The sequence below is a fragment of the Lasioglossum baleicum genome, chromosome 18, assembly GCF_051020765.1.
Source record: "Lasioglossum baleicum chromosome 18, iyLasBale1, whole genome shotgun sequence".
Lineage (NCBI taxonomy): Eukaryota > Metazoa > Arthropoda > Insecta > Hymenoptera > Halictidae > Lasioglossum > Lasioglossum baleicum.
In genome coordinates, this window is record NC_134946.1 from 8,850,355 (window position 1) to 8,861,846 (window position 11,492).

Here is an 11,492-nt window from a genome sequence, read left to right on the forward strand (position 1 = left end):
AATAATGCAAATTACGCTGCCGAATAATGCAAATTATGCCTCGTAAACGAAAAACTAGGACTTTTGAGGGAGATAGCGCCCTAGATCGATCTTTTATCTAGCGTTTTTGACTACGGAAAACCCCCGTGTTTGTATTATCGAGAAATAAGAAGGCGAATCCCGTACCCTTGCAATCTTGGAAACGAGTCTACTGTCTTAGGGGTGTTGAAAGTAAAGTATTCGTCCTTTGAAACGAGCTGAGGTAGTTCATCATCCTATTTTGTTGGTATAAAGTTATAATACAGTCTGTCCTAAAATGTTGTATTCCCTTGAAAAGGATGATTCCTAAGGTTATTTTTAATAACATCTTCCTTTACGAGAATGTTCTCTGCGGCTTCGTTCAGGAGTTATGAAGGAAAACCACGGACCAATCAGAGCGCGTCTATAGTAGACGGATTCCAGCTCGGCCAATGTCAACGCAACGTTCAGCGGGACCTGTCGCCGTTAATAACTTGTTAACAAAGCCGCGGAGAACATTTTCGCAAAGGATAGAGTACCTTCAAATAAGCTCGGGAATAACCCCTTCCAAGGAGGTACATTTTTGGGACAACCTGCATATTGGAGTAGACCCGTTCTGCTTCATTATACTTGTTCTAATTCGTTATACTTAAGCTCGCGAGTTCTCACGAAGCTATCGAGGGCAAATCCCTGCTGCTACCACTTGGCTATAGCCCTCTTTTTTCAATCGTCTCGTTTCTGTAGGTGCACGACCGCTTGTTGTGGCTCAAGCCAGAAAAGTTCGAGCAAAAAGAGCATGCGAAACTCGCGTGCAGTCGGCAGGAATCTATCTCCAAGTACCTTGTGATTAACGTGTTCTCGACACGAGTTAGTCAACACGTGTGAAATTTTATCTAAATAAATTCTACACGAGGAAATAAATTATTGTAAAATTGTGTGGCAGTGTTCTCGGTGTCCGAACGTTTTTAGTAACAACGGCACGCAAGTCAAGCTTCCTTTAAACTAAAAGCTCCGTGTCGAAACTCGAGTGTTCGGCACACATATTTCCGTTTGTAATAAAAGCCTCCCCATGACTTGGTATCTCGCTGCTTTTAACTGCTATGCACACATGCCTCTTGTTCGTGTTTGATACATATCGCTGTGCTTCGGGTTAATAAGGGTCCCGGCATGTTCTTAAATACACCTACACGGGTTCCAGTCTGGCAAAAAGAAAAACGACAATTTATTCAGAATTGAATGTACATACAACATTTATTTGCACTTTGTACATTTTGTTGGGTGTATAAGATAAAAATTCTGTAGAGTACGAACAACATTAATTTCGTTTCATTTAACTATGAAAGAATTCAATTCCGTAGAAAATTGAATTTTGCACGAACAAAATTCATTTCATTCCATTGTTTTTTAATTTTGTTGTTAATTTTGCACGAAATTGGATATATTGACTGAATTCAATCATGTATAAAATCAAGTCTTGTCTGAACAAAAATAATTTCATTTGACAAGAATATGTAAAATTAATTCAGTTTCATGGAATGTTAATTTTCATACAAATAAAAGGAATTTTATTTTGCACGTCCTAAGAATCTCATTTTTATACTTGAATATTGCCAGAACAAAATGGCGGGACAGTTCTAAAGCAGGTGACGAGTTCGCAACGTCTATCGGTACAGTTAAGCAGAAATGCCCTATATATTGCCCTAAATTCGAGGAAGACAGTAAGCAGAAGGCAGTGCGTCTGTTTTTTAAGAGGTGCATGTAATGTAAAGCATAAAGAACTGGCAGGTTTCCAGTCCGAAAATAAACGGAAAATAACTAACAAAGAGAACCATGTAACGGAAGCTACTATCGTCCATTAAGAGAATGAAAGTTTTTAGCAACTGAATGAACGGTGTTCGGCGGCAGCCATCTTGGCATAGGCCCGTCGAAATGGCTGAGGAACTCGGGGAACGAAGTAAAACGCTGTCTGTTGGCAAACACGAAGCACCGTGGAAAAATAAACAGGTCTATTTGCGTGGAACGCTGACAGTTTGTTATCCGCGCTAAAAACGGATTTCCTTCGGCACCTCTCGTGCACAAGACTTCCTGTAATGTTCCACCTTCTCGTAACCCTTTTACTGCCTTTCTGCAGCACCTAGACTACAGATATTTATTCATATTTTCGTCTTTTTATAGCCGAACCAAGACGATATATATATAAACAATCTTGCTTTCTGTGCTCAATAAATCTTAGGCGAAAGATAGTTGATATTCAAGCTGTTGTAGCTTCGCGAAAAGAAATCGGAGAATGATCTACCTGGGCTTATTTTAAAGAGTGCATCTTCTACTCTCACGGCTGATAAATTATTTTTCTGAAAGACATTTCTTCGACAAAAGAAAAAGAATTTGGAGATGGCACCTTCCGACGAAAATTCTAGATTTAAACGTGTCTAGGAAACAGTTTAGACTGTGGCAGAGCTTCGATAAGAAAAGTCTTAGAAGAATCTATCTAGGCTCAGTTTGAAGGGCGCAGCCTCTACTTTCAATGCCGCGAACTATTGTTTTTAGAATACTTTTACGGTAAAAAGAAAAAACAAATAGCTAAAGATGGTCCTTTTCTCAAAAATTGTAGATTTAAATGACTCTTCGTGAAACTGAGATGTTTGTCGTAGCGTATCTCCGTTAAAAAAAATCTTATTGTGATTTATCCAGGCTCATTTGAAAACTTAGAAGCTTCACGTTCGACGCCACTGATTATTTTCTCTTGGGGGGATTTTGGAGTGAGAAAACAGTCAAACAACGGGATAGTTCCAAGATGAAAACTTTCTGGAGAAATTATTACGTTATTAGTGTAGCTCGTTGTTCAACTGTTTCTGCCGGGAACTGTACAATCTGTTTGCTCACTTCTGGGCGTGGTTGTTGACAAATAGACGTACATTCGCGCTTGCTGGCCACAAAGCCGATTTCACAGTAGTCCGACGCTAGTAATCTCCATTCTATAAGTTTGGCTTAATCTTTAATTACATTAGTGAGGCAAACGAGGCCTATTCCGTGGGGGACGACGTCGATTCAGATAACAGTACAATGTGTTTAAGTCCATTCACGCCGACGTTATCCCTTCAACACGCTGCACCAGCGAGACAATGGCTGCATTCTCTTGCCAAATCAACGATTTCGCCTTTAAGACAAAACTTTGGTCACTAAAATAATTTTCCTCGCACCAAGCGGTCCCCTATTGTCCACCAAAATAGAAAATTTTTCACCTGTGAGCACGGTTTATAATAGGAAAATTTTTTTTAATTTGCCGAGAAAAGAAGAAGACTGAAATAGATAATATTGTTGTTGCTTGTTTGGAAATTTAGTTCTGCGATTCAAGGGAAATTATGTTCGAAACTATTTCGATGGGGTGAACTCGATCTAAAGTCGCAAACTCGACAATGTAGCGAGAACTATGTGTATCGGCAGGCTTGTTTGTCGATCGCAGAAACGACTGGCTTTAAATAGAAAGTTGAAAGTCCATCTTGCTCCCGGCGGCCTCTTTGTTTTCTTTTTTAATTCACGCTCCTTTGCCTCATAAATTGAGGGATGGGAATCGATTAAAAGCGAATAACCCAGTTACACTTTGTGCCAATAAATCGATTCAATGGCGCATTTCGTCCAGATTCCACGGGAATATCGGGAATTCGGTGGAATCGGAGTGAACGGAATAATTGGCGAAGAAAAAACCAATTTTGTCTAAAACTGTTGCTAAGTTCAAACTCGCGGAATCTAGAATTTCAGATCGAGAATAACTCGTCCAATTTTACAATACTTTCCTCTTTCAAAAAATTGCTACACGAAGCTGGAAGATTCGTCAACATTCCCTAATAATAGTAATTATTTTTCACGGCGCACAGTTTCGATCAATTTCTACATACCTCACTCAGCTATATTTATTTAATGTAGAAATTGATCGAAACTGTGCGCCGTGAAAAATAATTACTATTTTTAAAAAATCCAATAGAATAGCACCTGGCATCTTTGCAGATTCAAATCCGAATCGGAAACGTTATCTGGTTCAAACCCGAATCATAACGTTTCATGTCTCACTCAGCTATATTTATTTAATGTAGAAATTGATCGAAACTGCGCTATTTTCAAAAAAAGTACGATCGTGAAAAATACCTCCTTTATTCCCTAATAAATTGGAATTTTGTAGTTATTTATTATCCGCGAAAAAAATACGATTGTCATTCTACATTAAATAACTCAACTATTTTACAGCATTTTGTCTTCCAAAAAATTGCCACACAAAGCTGAAAAGTGCGGCTATATGCTTATAAATAATTCGAACATTTCGTTCACCAGTTCCTTTTAAAAAGATCCCGAAGATATCTCTAGGAGCAATCTAATGTACCATCCCCTAATTTACCCGAGCTTCCTAAAGCTGTGTCCAAGTAGACCCGGACACCGTCCTGACCAGATCATATGAAAAATTTATCTGCTGGAATCCTCGTTCGTCTAAAGCCGGGTCAGACTTGGGGTAGAAGAAGGTATTTAGGGTAAAAGACAACGGAAATATATGACGTCGGGAAGACGTCGCGTCGTCAGACACTCCGCGATGGTTTCGCGATTACGATGCGCGGGACGCAGAATCGTTTCCTTCGCAGGCGATCAATAAACCATCCCCATCCCACTTTGCGGAACGCAAACGCAAAATAGACGGCGTCGGATAGTGCGGTACGTGCAACGAGGTCATGTGTGCACGTGCACATGCACCGGTGCGTGAACGTGTATAGGACTCCAGGCGCCACGACGCGCGACGGTCCGTTTAGCCGATAAAGAAGGAAATTAACGGGCAAAACCCCCCTGCGACGACCTTAATACGCGTTCCTCAGACGCGACATCGGACCCTCAAGGTGTTCCCACGAATTATCGTTCAATTACAGCAGATATCATTGCTAATTGGATCGATTATTCCGTATTCGCGAAAGGAACGTACCCCGGCACAAGCACAGACACAGATAATTTATTCCTCGGCTCCATCTACATGCTCTAATAACGATCAACTGTTGAATATTTGATTCGATGGCGGACTTAAAACAATTTTGAAGGCATCCTTAATTGGGAGGTGGAATACATTACAGTTGAGAACCGAAGAGAAAATACTGATAATCTAGACTGTAGAAAATGATTATCGTAGGTCAACATACTTTTATCTACTACTACATCACTTTTATGTAATTAAGGCTTCGTGCTTGTTAGAAAAGTTATCAAGTGTAGAGCAATGCATTCGTTGACTTTCGAATTTTTGTCTATAAAAACTGAACAAACGTCTCTCCTCAACTCTCCATTCTTTCTTTTTTTTTATGCAAAAGAGAAAGCAAACATTGTCGAAGATACACATCAAACTCTGACCAGCATTTCCACCTAGATCTCCATGAATGAACTATCAGATTTAGAAAACCTTTCCCCAGTTAATACAAATTACTAGTCTTGTAATTGTCCCCTCAGGCACTGCATAGCCATGCAGTATGGAAACCGTCCACCCCGAGATACCTTTGACGGTCCACCAAGCCCAAGGTTGCTAGTCTGGGAGAATGGATAAGCCAAGTCCTAAAACAGTACTCCGGAGAGAGATGTCTCATGGGAGTTTTAATCTGAGCTGCCTCCAAGGTCTTCCAAGGTCCAAGAGTCAAGGCTATTTAACTCTCTCTATACCCAACTGTGAAGTTGGACCATCCCGGTAGCAGTTGGTAAGCCCATGACGCAGAGTAGGCTAGTCCATAGTCCTTCGTCGAGCCTTAGAAAGAATTAGGTGAGCCGTAGCTGCAGTTTAGGCTGCTTGCAGCTGCCTTGAGTTAGTGTTACGTGTCCTTTTCCAAAGACAGTTCCTTTTTGTTCAGCAGTACATATACTGAAACATTATACTGAAGCAATATACTGAAAGTCAGAGTCCACAGTAGTGATATACAGTGTGAGCATAGGTGAAACTCTTAGGGAATAGTATTAGGATGCGCTGAAACTATATGCAGAGACTTAGAACCTGTTGCATTTTGTGTGTGTAACTTTGTTTGTTATCCTTTAGAGCGGCAGCAATCTAGTTTGACTAGTTTACGGGAACACGTAAAAGCTTTGAAAGATCAAATATTCCTATCCTATTAAAAGATTTCTCTTTGTTCTCAAGATCTTATGTATCAAAAGTCATCTATCCAATTTTCTTTTAATTCTTTTATATGTTTCTCTTCTGCGTTTTCCGTTTCCAATCTCCATTTCATTTATGTTACTTTTCTTTCCTTTTTCTCGACCTCTTTTCTATCAATTAGCTAATTGTACTCATCACTGCAACTCCACTGCTCTCACCTGTGTTTCATCCTCTTTTCTCCGAGATCAGCAAATTTAAACTATATGCATATCGAAGACAAAAGAAGCATATATTTCACTGTATTCAGTAGTTTTATTTTGAGGCATTGCAACTGCAGAAACTCGGTTTCCACTCCGATGGGAGTTCATTTTCCCTCGGGTTTCAACCCCGAAACGGTTTCAAAAGTGAAACCATTCATATTTCCCGCAGCAAAAATTGTTCTCTATTTATTTGCGGCCGCATTTCGGCGCCTGCTTCGAGATAAGGCTATGGCACCGTGCAGAAACGAGAAGAAAAGTGTTTGTGGGTGAAAGAATGACTTGTTGTGGATGGAATGAAAGATTAAACGCTAGAGGATCTGCACTCGGGCCTTTGGGAATAGGGATCTCTACATCGATCGAAGAAGATAAATATACTGGGTGGATGATAAAAATCTTATCTACTAGTGGCTTGTCTAGCCTCGTAGGGAGGGTTTACCCTTTCGTATCAGGGCTTGACCCAGATTTCGTGCACATAATCCTCGTTACACATTTGAGCAGTCTTGGTAAAAATGATTTCGAGTACCAGTGGGCTGTTTGTCGGAAGAATTATTTGGCTTAATCGTTGCTATTTACTTTGGTAGAAGCGGGAAAATGTATTAAAAGTTATCTTATTTCTGCGGCTTTGACATTTGAATTTCTCGCTTGAAACGGAAGGGTAGTCACGTGACAGAACTAGCAAAGAGAACTAGAATCTAACTAGATTTTGGGTCGACATTTGCGGGCTGACATTGTTTGTCCTTATACGAGCATATTTTGAGCTGCACAAAGGTTCATTTGATAGAGGAAGGTTCAGCGCAGCCCGCTCAACTCATCATATCAGTAAAAAAAGTCTTTTGGTGACAGAAAAATACATTGGAATCTGCGGGATTTGTCTCGATTTTTTTCTCTACTTTGTGCACTCATATTAGGTTGGGGAAAAAGAAATCCATTATTTTTACGTTATCTCAAACAGAGAAATGATGGACTTCTTTTTCCCCAACCTAATATTATTAGATATAAACATAATCTCGTTAAATCATTTGACCAGCGGGCTGCATTTAACCTTCCTCTTTAGAATGAGCCCTCACCCAGCCCAAAATCTGCTTGTATAAGGATAAACAACGTCAGCCAGCAAAACCATGTTTCAACCCAAAATCTAGTTGGATTATAGTTCTTTGCTGGTTTTGATGACATGTTGACATGTCTGAAAAATGCATATTTTTTGTATTTACATCAATAATTTAGGAATTAATCGAAAATATATATTATGTATGGTATTTAATATAGTACAAACTAGTATGTGTAGCACCAAAGATGACATAAAGTATATAATAATGGAAGAATAAATTAAATAACTTTTTTATCGATTACGGAAAGTATGTTGACAGCATTGAAAATTCGGAATTGAGTGTATTCTTAACAATAAAACGAAATAATTAATATGAGGTTTGATACCTTATATTTCTAATCGCCTCTTCAAGTCTTCTAGGTATACTTTCAAACAAATTATTTATAACATTTTCGTCAATACTGTTCCAACCACTTAGTTGTGCTTGTTTAACACGTTCGCTGCCGAGCGACATTTTCAAAAACGGTTCCACCAGGCCAACAAATTTTAATCAAATGTAAAATAAAAATACAAAACATGTATTTATGGGAAAGATATTGAATTTAGATAATTTTTAATTGCTTTATTAATTATACGAGTTATATCGTAGTCGGTTTTTGCGATAAAATGTTTTATGACAGCCTAAACACAAACTTCGATCTACGAGATAACTCGTTGTTACCAGCGAACGTGTTAAAAACTGATTTATTATTCCAAAATTTCTCACTTACACTTCGATCTAATTGTAAGTGATCCCATAGGTGATCAATTAAATGCGAATCGGAACTTTTAGGGGGCCATGGGGTTGTTTTTCTGCAAGTGGTGTTGGCAATTTACATTTTATAGACAGGATATTAACAGTAGCAGGGTATGTAAATATTTTGGGTATGTAAATTTTACCAAAGCCGGAAGAAATAAAAAGCATTCAGAGTTCAGTTGTTTTATGTTCGCTGCTTTGAAATTTAAATTTCCCGCTATCCGTACAAGAAACGTCTCCATTACCAACGCATAAAAATGAGCATAACAGTGTTCTCTCGCGTTAATAACGCGGGGGGGGGGGGGGGGGGATTTAAAGAGAATATGGCTGTTTTCTTGGCGTGTGTCGCAATAAGTCGCAAGAATCCACTATAAAAGTACACGTCTCACGTGAAGCCTTGTGAGAAGAACCATCGTCGAGCCGCCATTAAAAGAGTGGCAATACCAGGGGATTACCCGCGGAGAATGAGGCCACATACTTCTCGCGTCGCAAAGTGGAATCCCTTTCACGGGGAAGTAATGCTGTTCCGTGGTGCAAAAATGCATCGAGGAGTTATTGCTTCTTGGAAAGGTCGTCGATAAAATTTCTAAATCATTAAATCCGTTCAAATTGTTTCATGACCGTCTCAGCTTTAGCTTCAGACACCATCTGTGCTATGCAGGTTCAGTTTGTAGGACTATTTTCAGAAATCCAATGCTGATTGGTCTCACAAACACATCTGTGTTATTTGACAGCAGCATTAACTGCCAACAGTGTTCCTTATGTTTTCGATTGAAGTATTCGTTACTTAACCTATTCCAATGCATTTTGTGGCACAGTATTTTCAACTTATAAAAAAGTTAGATATAAAAACCGCTCTACAAATTGCTTTTTAAATGCGCTGCTCGCCATCTTAAAAGCAGCCTTAACGTTATTATATATAATGCAATATGACATCATAAAATCGATATAGAGAAGTGCTTTCTACTCTCTTGCGGCGGTCTGGAGGGTATTATAACTGATACATCGAGTTAACAATTTATTTTCTCTGTGCCTACCATTATTAGTAACTACGTTACACGTATACAACATTAGCATGTCCATGGTGAAACATTTCAATATTCAAAATTTGATAGAACATTAAATGAAACAATTTATATATTTCAAATTAAAGAACGATAACAGTTGATTAAAATTCCTGTTTAACTTCCCGATTTTATAGGGAAGTTATTTAATTGGTGTTGTTATTCGAAATATATTTGCAGGTTAGGTTTAGTCGAGTGTAAGATTAGGAGTGTATATATGGGTCGATGTATAATGTTTTGGGTGTCGAAGGGCTATGATTTAGGGCAACCTCCGTCTGATCCGTCTGAAAGCATCTCAAGTAGGCAAACAATCTGCTAGAAAGCCGGATCGACCGACAAGAGCCACTACTCCCAGCGTTCTTTAAGCAATGGGCCACTTTCCTACCTACAGAAAAGAAGTTTCGGTGGTTTTCGCGGACAAAAGGCATCACTTACACGTCTACTTGCTAGGGTCTAAAATAAAGAGCTGCCTGTTTAGAAAACAACGGACATAGATTAAACCAACGCACTGCTAACATTTCTCTTGATATTTCGAAAACAATCCATCCTAGAAAAAATCTGTTCAGACAAAAATTGTGTACTTTTTAGTGACGCATTTCACTGTGTAAATTAAATGCTCTATGGGCCAATTCTATTCTATTGAATTCCCAAAACAAAACTGATACCCACTAAAATATTACCACGTACTATGTATACTGTGTAAAGTAGGGTATTCCCAGAGATTCAAAGAGCATGGAATGTTTGCACGTATACGGAGAACGTTCTCCAAAATATTTGCATAGTCGAAGAATATTCAAAATGGTAGTGAATACGCCAAGAAGTTCTCGCACACATACTTCAGCATGTACACCAAATATTTCGCATGTGCACTATTTGTAACGTAATTCGAATTGAAGCAAATTCATCCAAATAAAGTAGAACGAAAATGATTAACTTATTCAAATAAGTACACAAAAATTATTCAAAATAATTTGAGTAACTTCGAACATTATAGGTTTTTTTTTTAAAAGACGTAGGGCCATTTACAAAAGAGTTAAAATTATTCTAAAGAATATAAGGTCTGTGCAAAAGTAATTGTGATTTTCGCTAGTGTAAAGTTCCAGCTAAACGTTAAGGTACAAGTTAAACAAATATTTTGTTGAACGTAGATTCAATAGTTGCTTTAATAACAACTTTTTGCATGTAAGAAAGGTACTGATACGTGAGGGGTACACACCGATGCACATTCTTTAGATTTAATTAGCGAATTAATTGTAAATCCCTATTCCAATCCTAGTTAGTTGTCTCCATTACATCCTAAAAAGATTCAAAATTTTGCATGCAACCTAACCTCAGTCTGAACCACTCTCATAATTTCCGAAATAAATAAAACCATCGAAAAAAAGATTAATAGTTACAATAGACACTAAAACAGTAATTCGTAAATTGGTTAGACCAATCAGTTCACCGCCGATCGCTCTCCTCTAGACTCCTAGCCACGCCTACTCCCCCCACCACCCGTAGTTAGCCAATCAAGTAGTTTGCTAGCCGAGTGCCATTGGCGTGCACGAAGAAATTTTCACAGGTCCAGGGACAACAACGCGGGGATCGTTGGTAATCCATTAGTGTGTAGCCAATTAACGCGTGATTCTATCGCAGTGCATCCTGTGAACCCTGTCGGCGAACCTTGTACAGCTTTTAGAATTCCAATGTTCTCGAATCAATTTTCGAGGTAGAGAGAGAGAGAAAGAGAGAGAAAGAGAGAGAGAGAGATAGAGAGAGAGAGAGAGAGCGAGACAGAGAGAAAGGGAAAAGAAAAAAACATACCTCGACGGAGACACGAGCATTATTGAACTCTAATGAAAATCTATCGGACTAGTTCGCTTTGCCAGTAGATTCACTCGGAGAGAATCGTACTAGCCTGATGCATGTAGACCAATCTCATTAGAACTCTGCCAAACCAGCTGTTAAACATTGCTCAATCAGCTGGGTATTGTTCGTTAACACTAGAAGCACCAATCGGTCGAAGTAACTTGTATGTTTATTAGTGCGAAACTGCATTCATAGAGACATCAATTGACTGTATACGAATAGACGAATACTTTTACGATTGCAAAACGAGAAATCTAAAGTAATTTGATCCATCCGGTAGTTCTAGTGTTAAAGAATCGTGGAAAAGACTTATCGGGAAGAGTCAGTAGTGCTCGTAGACAGTAGTAGACGATGATTCACTGAGCAAGGGTTG

At 38.8% G+C, this 11,492-nt stretch overlaps 1 protein-coding gene across 3 annotated transcripts in view; it reads left to right on the forward strand.

The window, feature by feature from the left end:
• The window catches only part of LOC143218152 (uncharacterized), a 30,993-nt gene that overhangs the window by 4,878 nt on the left and 14,623 nt on the right, over positions 1–11,492 (forward strand). Inside the window, exon 1 of one of the 3 annotated variants that reach the window (XM_076443175.1) lies at positions 60–5,711. The exons of the other annotated variants lie outside the window; for them this stretch is intronic. The gene's annotated coding sequence lies outside the window, so the exon portion shown is untranslated. Of the gene's footprint in view, positions 1–59; positions 5,712–11,492 lie in introns of those variants that run through there. 3 annotated transcript variants of the gene reach the window in all.